This window comes from Palaemon carinicauda, chromosome 41, assembly GCF_036898095.1.
Source record: "Palaemon carinicauda isolate YSFRI2023 chromosome 41, ASM3689809v2, whole genome shotgun sequence".
NCBI lineage: Eukaryota > Metazoa > Arthropoda > Malacostraca > Decapoda > Palaemonidae > Palaemon > Palaemon carinicauda.
This window is the reverse complement of record NC_090765.1, coordinates 3,113,253-3,121,887: the sequence shown is the minus strand read 5'-3', so window position 1 is coordinate 3,121,887 and position 8,635 is coordinate 3,113,253.

The window sequence follows — 8,635 nt, the reverse complement described above, 5'->3', positions numbered from 1 at the left end:
TATATATATATATATATATATATATATATATATATATATATTGAAATAAGATATTGTGAGTTTATATATCATTATCTACTAAGCTTTATATTTTTACTAATATATTTACACGCATGAAGTTTTAATGTCTTGAGTGCAAATCCATATTTCTTCAAGACAATATCAGTATATGATATATGTAGCATTATAATTGTTAAAGTATTATTTAGTAGTGAATAATGATAACTAATGAATACAATTGTTAGTAAAGATATGATATAGCATTGAAGATGATAAATATTGTTATATTTGAGTGTGATGTATCTAAAGTAAGATATTAATTAATTTTATTGATATGTTATTGAAAATGTGATATATAATTAAAATGCGAGAATTTTTTGAAGATATGATATATAGTACGTAATATATGTAGCGAAATTAAGATATAGTTGTGGAACTTGTGGATAGTATTTAAATATGAAGTTCTGATACAATGTGATATAGTAGTTAAGATAAGATATTTAAGATATATTAATGAACATGTGATATCGATTATGATGTAGTAGGAAAAATAATGGTAATCAAATGAGGGGACATTTGGTTTCCATTTATTTTAAAAGCTGGGAAAGTATTCGTAATAGATAAGGAAAGTATAATAGAATGAGGGGCACACAGGAATAGCAGGCTTTGATCGAGAGAGAGAGAGAGAGAGAGAGAGAGAGAGAGAGAGAGAGAGAGAGAGAGAGAGAGAGAGAGAGAGAGAGAGTCCAAGGAACTGATGGAAAGTATTTCTAATAAAATTGAAAGAGCTGCAGGATTACATGAAAACCTATAGATTTTAGATGCTCTCTCATGTCCATTGCCACACTCATAAGCAGAACAGTACGGCATTGTGTACTATCACGTCACTAATTACATGTAAAACAGAACGAAAGTGTAAACATAATAATAATCCGTCTTGCCAGCCACTGGCCACTGGTAGGCTGGTAGCCTGCCACCTGGTAACAAAATGGTGACATTCAATCAACTATATGGTAACTCGTATGGCGCTACTCAGGTTTATATAGGTACTCTAAGTCTACCTTTTGATTTATCAGCAGCTATTGTCTGGCTCTCCCTAGGTCCTAGCTTGGGTGCTGATCATATGTAGCCTATATATGGCCAGTCTCTAGGGCATTGTCCTGCTAGCTAGGACATTGTCACTGTTCTGTGCCTGTCCCATTCATGATTGGTCTTTAAACCTTTAAATAGGGTCAATTGGTCGAAATCCAACACTTTTGACTCCTTGTTAATGATTTGAAAAAATATCTGAGATGAAATATTAATTACTTCTTTCAAAGGTGAAAACCTAAATCTAAGTTATAGTTTGTTTTCTACTGACCGTCTAGTACCTTCTTTATTTAATCGAAACTTATCACAGATCTTCGAAAAGATGATTCCATAGGGATCCCATATTTTGCATAAATTAAATACACCTGTTTTATTTCAATTAATTAAGACTCTGACGATGCCAATATGATGAAAATAGGTTATTAGTTCCCATTGAGTGTTTCCCCTTTTCCTTTTATGCATTACCGCACATACACACGCACACATGCACACACCACACACACACACTCACATAAGTATATATATATATATATATATATATATATATATATATATATATATATATATATATATATATATGTATATATATATATATATGTATATATATATATATATATATATATATATATATATGTATGTATATATGTATATATATATATATATATATATATATATATATATATATATATATATATATATATATATATATATATATATGTATATATATATATATATATATATATATATATATATATATATATGTATGTATATATGTATATATATATATATATATATATATATATATATATATATATATATATATATATATATATATATATATATATATATGTATATATATATGTATGTATATATGTATATATATATATATATATATATATATATATATATATATATATATATATATATATATATAAATACATTCATACATACATATATGTATATCATCATCATCATCATCAGCCGTTACTAGTCCACTGCAGAACAAAGGCCTCAGACATGTCCTTCAAGTTGCGTCTGTTTAAGGTCTTTCCGTGGCAGTCCACACCCACAAACGTTCTTAGTTTGTCAATCAATCGTCTTCTCTTCCATCCCCTACTTCTTTTACAATCTCTATAGGGACCCATCCTGTCATTCTTAGTGTCCATCTATTGTCTTTCATTCTTATCATATGTCATGCCCATGTCCATATATTTTTCTTACATGTTAGAATATCCTCTAGTTTAGTTTGCTCTCGTATCCATGTTGTTGTTGTTGTTGTTGTTCTTCTTCTTCTTCTTATTATTATTATCATTATTATTAGCTAAGGTACAACCCTTGTTGGAAAAGCATGATGCTCTAATCCTAAGTGCTCCAAAGGGGAAAACAGCCCAGTGAGAAAGGGAAATAAATAGACTATATGAGAAATAATGATCAATCGAAATAGAATATTTTAAGAACAGTAACAGCAATAAAATAAGTCTTTCATAAATCAACTATAAAAAGACACTAATTCTAGCCTGTTCAATATGAAAACATTTGCTGCAGGTTCGAACTTTTCAAGTTACCGTCATTTTTCTTCTAGCTCTTTGAATTGCATTGCGACGACTGTTTGGGACCATTGACAGTGAGGCATTTGTTGACCGAATGCCCCACTTATACTGTAGAAGTGAAAGAAATAAATATCTGAGGCTCGAGGTGAGGATGGTAGGCTCATCCTAGCCAAGATTCTTGGACATGATGTGTCCTACCATGCTAGTGATATTTTAAGCTTTATTTCAAGAGGCGGGTCTTCTGAAATATATTTAACTTTTAAAATGACATCTTAATGAATATTATAATATTTTTTTATTTGCAATAGAAGATATCGGCTTCAACGACCTTAGATGTCATGTTGCCAGAAAACCTCAAATCAATCAATCAATCTTTGAATTGTAACTAGCTTGGTCTTAGTCTTTAGTAAGGCTCCAAGTTTCTGATACATGATTTAACATTGGTAGGACCATTTGATTGAATACTTTTCTGTTTAGAAAAAAAAATGTATTTTACTTTTCATAATCTCATTTTGTTTACCAAATACTCTCCATCCCATCCTTAGCCTTCTTTTAATTTTAGTCTCGTGTCCTGGGAAACACTTACTGTCTAACCTAGGTACTTATATTCATTAACAATCTCTAGAGGCTCGTTCATAACTCATATGTATATATATATATATATATATATATATATATATATATATATATATATATATATATATATATATATATATAATACTATGGTCCTGTGTCTGGGAACCAAACATATATCATGTATATTATGGCTAGTAAGCTAAACAACCTCTCGAATTCTAAACTCACCTGTTTGCTTTTACATTAAATCTGTTACATATAGAAATATTAATACCAGAACTCTGAGACAGTTATATAACTCCCAGACAGCAATTTATAAAACAATGAATATCCAAAGGTCTCTTAAGTACACTCAAAACAAAACTGGGCAATTATTCTTAAGAATTTTTCAAACGACTTACTTTGATTCTTTAACAGGATACGAGCAAATACTAATTTAAACACTGGTGATTGGAATAATACGCTCTTTACAAAAATAAATATATTCTATGAAAATTACAAGACTTTGAAAATAATTTACATAAAACCAATTAATCACTCGAAATATTAAGTCTGAACAAAGCTTAGAATAAGACAAAAATGTTACGATCTGAAAATCATATAGTTACGTGATTTGAAATATTATATCTGAATAAATCATAGACTAAGACAAAAGAAGTAATACTTATAAAAATTATAAAATTATGAAATCTAAATACAATATGTAAGCTTGTTTGTTAATGAAAATAGATCACAAGATCATGATACAAATACCTTTCACTTTACTATAGGGACAGTTACAAAACTTTGCATAATGCCAACACTCACCCCAATACAATAAATTCAAAATCACAGTTTTGTCTTACGTATTTTTTCAACACACAATTTACTTTGGGGCACAGAGTCACTTAGGAGAGAACACATATAGATACTCGGAGAGAGAGAGAGAGAGAGAGAGAGAGAGAGAGAGAGAGAGAGAGAGAGAGAGAGAGAGAGAGAGAGAGAGAGAGAGTGATGTAAGCACTTTGGCTCTTTCACAGAATGACTGTTTCTCTACTGCTGCTAAGCAGTCCTGGGGTGCTTATATAAGACTTAGTTACTTCCTGATGATTCCAAATATTTTCGGAAGCGTGAGTGGTTGTCCTACAGGCATCAGAGTTACTAAGTATTGCTCTCTCAAACGCGTATTCACAGAACGCAAGACGACTCTCTCTCTCCAAGCTAGCTGCGCCCATCCTTTTTCCTTGAAGAAAAAGATAAAATCCAGCCCTAGGGCCCTTAAGAATCTTACAAAGCACATGGCATATAAGAATAATTGAGTATTTTCTCTCAAACATGATGTAATACCTCATAGAAATATAAAAGAACATTACATAAGACCTTGTTCACATCTCGCACGATTCGCACAACACTCTCAAATAGTTTACGTAAGACTTCGTAACCAAAATGCATGAAATAAATAGTTAATTCTTAAAAATAACGTATATTCACATATAATGACTTGAATGAAGAATACGAAGAAATTAACGACAAAATTCTTACGTAATTTACTAAATAAACTTACGTCTACTCGAAAGGAACTCATCTTATGGGCTGGCATTTCATCTCTTCAATGTACAAATGAAATATATAAGTAAATCATGCATAAACTATTGAATTTACTCTACACTAAACCAGCTTTGTAAGATAGCTCCCAAAAACGATTATTTATTCCGGGCCTGAATCCATCAATTCAGCCCGAAATAAATAATCTGCAACACGTTATCTTTACCTGCTATATGCTTTACACTAATACAATACGGTTGCAAACATAATGACCACCTAGTTAATCTTTGATTATTATTTTTCATCTTATTCACAAAAGTTAAAGGATTATGATCCGAATACACTGTAATCTCTTTGAATCACATAGATTAAAATCTTCTTTATCACTGCAATCAGCGCCAGCAGTTCCGTATCAACTGTCGAGTCAACTTGTTGCTGCTTCTTCAGCTTTGACGACATGAAACAAACAGGGTGAAGAATTCCTTCCTTATCTTCTTGCAATAAGACAACTCCAATACCGTTATCCGACGCAGCCACTTGTATAAGGAATTTCTTGTTGAAATCCAGTTCTTGAAGTATCGGTTTTGAAGTTAATATGGTCTTATTTAGATTTTTCCTTTTTCCAGATATCTCAATAACGTAGGTCCAATCACTGCTCTCCTCCTAAATCCGGAATGGTTCTTGGAACTCGTTGGCGAGAGGGAATCTCCTTTCCGGTGAATAAACCGACACCTGCCGTCCTACCTTAAACTGTCTGTTCGTACTCTTCATACCAAACCTTTTCTTCGTTTGTCCTTGACTCGTCTTCACGCCTTCTAGGGAAAATTTCTTTAACTCGCCGATCCTTTTCCTCAAATTCTTGATATATTCTTTTTCAGTTTACTATCGATCTTTCCCTTTTTCTGCTTACATTTTCATCGGTCCTCATACTTTTTGTCCAAATACCCTTTCATTCGGGCTACATCCCATGCTTTCTTGATAAGCATTACGTACTTCGAATAACATCAACGGTCGTCCGATATCCTATTCATTCCCAGTTTCATTGCAGAACTTTGGTAACGCACCTTTCAAAGTTTGATGAAACCTCTCTAATGCACCTTGGGTCTCCCGATGATAAGCAGTTGATAGTTGTTGTTTCACATCCAACAGTTTCATTACGTCTTAAAATAGTTTTGACATGAAATTCGTTCCTTGGTCACTTTGAACGATCTCAGGAATACCAAACCTAGTAAAAAAGTCTAGTAACTTTTATGCGATTATTTTGGCACTGATATTCCTGACAGGTATGGCTTCTGGGTATCTTGTCACTGGACACATCAAGGTTAACATATATTCATGATCTTCTTTCGTCCTTGGTAAAGGTCCCGCAATGTCAATCCTTATCTTACTTAAAGGTTCTCCTCGCACTTGTGTCAGATGTAAGGGAGCTTTCTTAATGTACTCGTTTGGTTTTCCAACGATCTGACATACATGACATGCATGGCAAATCTGGTTCACGTCCTTATGCGTGCCAGACCAGAAAAAGTGTTTCATAATCTTCTCCATCTGTCTTAGTTCTATATATCCTGTCTTGTGTGCTACAGCAATCACCTGTCTTCTCATTGGTGTAGGAATTAATATCTGACGATATATCCCCCATTCAGCATTCCTAGGGGTATTGGCGGGACTATGCTTCCTCTAAGGCAACCCAACCTTAAGATATCAACAGGTTGGAAACTGCTGGGCCTCCATCTCGTCCACCACATGGTACAATAACTCTGTTAATGTGGAATCCTTCTGTTGCAATCTTATCAGCCTTCTCCTACTCACTTGTCCTACTTCCAACGCTGAGTTTTCTATTTCCTCCAGGTCCATTTCTTCTTTGTCATCTTTTCCACTCGTCGGTCATTCCGCTTCGCTTGGGCTTACTCGGGAGTTCTCTTCTTGCCTACCATCAAGGGGATCCTCTTCTTCAGAAAACAAATCCTTCAAGATAATCACTCCTTCAATTTCTTTTTCCTCTTCAGTAGCCACTTTCTTCGTCATACTCCTAGTTGTCACACAACTAGGCAACAGATATGGGTAATCCTTCATGAGTTCAGTTGAAGGACTATACTTCAATGGTTTTTCCGTTACAATGGGACAAGGCACAAATGCCTCTCCATCAACATCATTACCCAGCAGGACGTCTACTCCTTCGACAGCAAATGAATCCTTTACTGCAAAGTCAAAATTACCTGTCACCAACTCGCTTGACAGTTTCAAACGGCAAATAAGGGTAATTTCTTTTCCTCCTATTCCTTTCAAAATAACCGAGTCTCTTGTGAGAGACTGTTCCACAAACAGGTGTACTCCTCGTACCACCACACTATGATTACATCCTGTGTTGCACAATATCTTGACCGGGGTTCGCTCACTCCCGTCTATTGCTGCTAACATACCTTCATAAATATATGGTTTAAAGGTATCAACACTGCTTGGGTTTGTCCTGTTTGTCGCATAAACGTTAGCTGGTTTATTTTCCTCTTCAACTTTTCCTGATTATTTCTTGGTCTTCGCATTCTGAAAAGTTTAATTATCCTTAATCACTTGGGCGACTGCTTTTGGTTGGTTTGACCAACATTCCTTACTGATATGGCGTCTCTTGCCACACTTAAAAGGACAACATAATCCTTCTGCTCGTCTTTCACCATACCTGAAGGAGGATGATTCAACGATTGTTGCTGTGATACTATCACATTCTGCTTATAGACAGTACCAGTGTTTCTTCCGCTGTAACTGTTGAACTTGTTCACGTAGTTATTAGTGAACTGGTTTTCCATGGTTCGGCGAATACTTGACACTTTGTCGGAACAATGATAGAAATTTCATGCCCGAGGAGGGTTTACCACTGATGATATTATAATCTTCACTCAGCAAAGCAGCTTTATCAATTTTCTTCACCTCTCTCTCTCTCAAGTACGTTCGAATATATTAAGGAATTTCTCGTAGATACTGTTCTAGTATTATCAATTCTTCTAAATCAGCCATCCCCCTCACATTAGCAGCCTGTATCCATCTCTTGAAACAGTGTCGTACCTTATAAGCGTAATCTAGGAAAGTCATTTCATTGCCATTCCTCAAAATTCGGAACCTTTTATTATAATATTCAGGGGTCATCTGATACACTTGCAGCACGCTCCTCTGTACATCTTGATACTCCTTCCTCTGGTCTTGAGATAAGGAAAGGTATGCACTGCGACCTCTCCCAAAGAGCACACTCTGCAATAGCACAGACAATTTATCTTATGGCCATTTCATCGTCGATGCGATCGTTTCAAAATGATAGAAGAACTCAAATGGAGCATCTTCTGTGAACCTTGGAATTAACCTGTGGGCATTACTATTATTATTATCAAATGCTAAGCTACAACTCTAGTTGGAAAAGCAGGATGCTACAAGCCCAGGGGCCTCAACAGGGAAAATAGCCCAGTGAGGAAAGGAAACAAGGAAAAATAAAATATTCTAAGAACAGTAACAACATTAAAATAAATATTACCCATATAAACTATAAAAAGTTTAACAAAACAAGAGGAAGAGAAATTAGACAGAATAGTGTGCCCGAGTGTACCCTCAAGCAAGGGAACTCCAACCCAAGACAGTGTAAGACCATGGTACAGAGGCTATGGAACTACCTAAGACTAGAGAACAATGGTTTGATTTTGGAGTGTCCTTCTCCTAGAAGAGCTGCTTACCATAGCTAAAGAGTCTCTTCTACCCTACCCAAGAGGAAAGTAGCCACTGAACAAGAAGAATTGTTTGGTAATCTCAGTGTTGTAAGGTGTATGAGGACAGAGGAGAATCTGTAAAGAATAGTCCAGACTATTCGGTGTCTGTGTAGGCAAAGGAAAAGAACCATAACCAGAGAGAAGGATCGA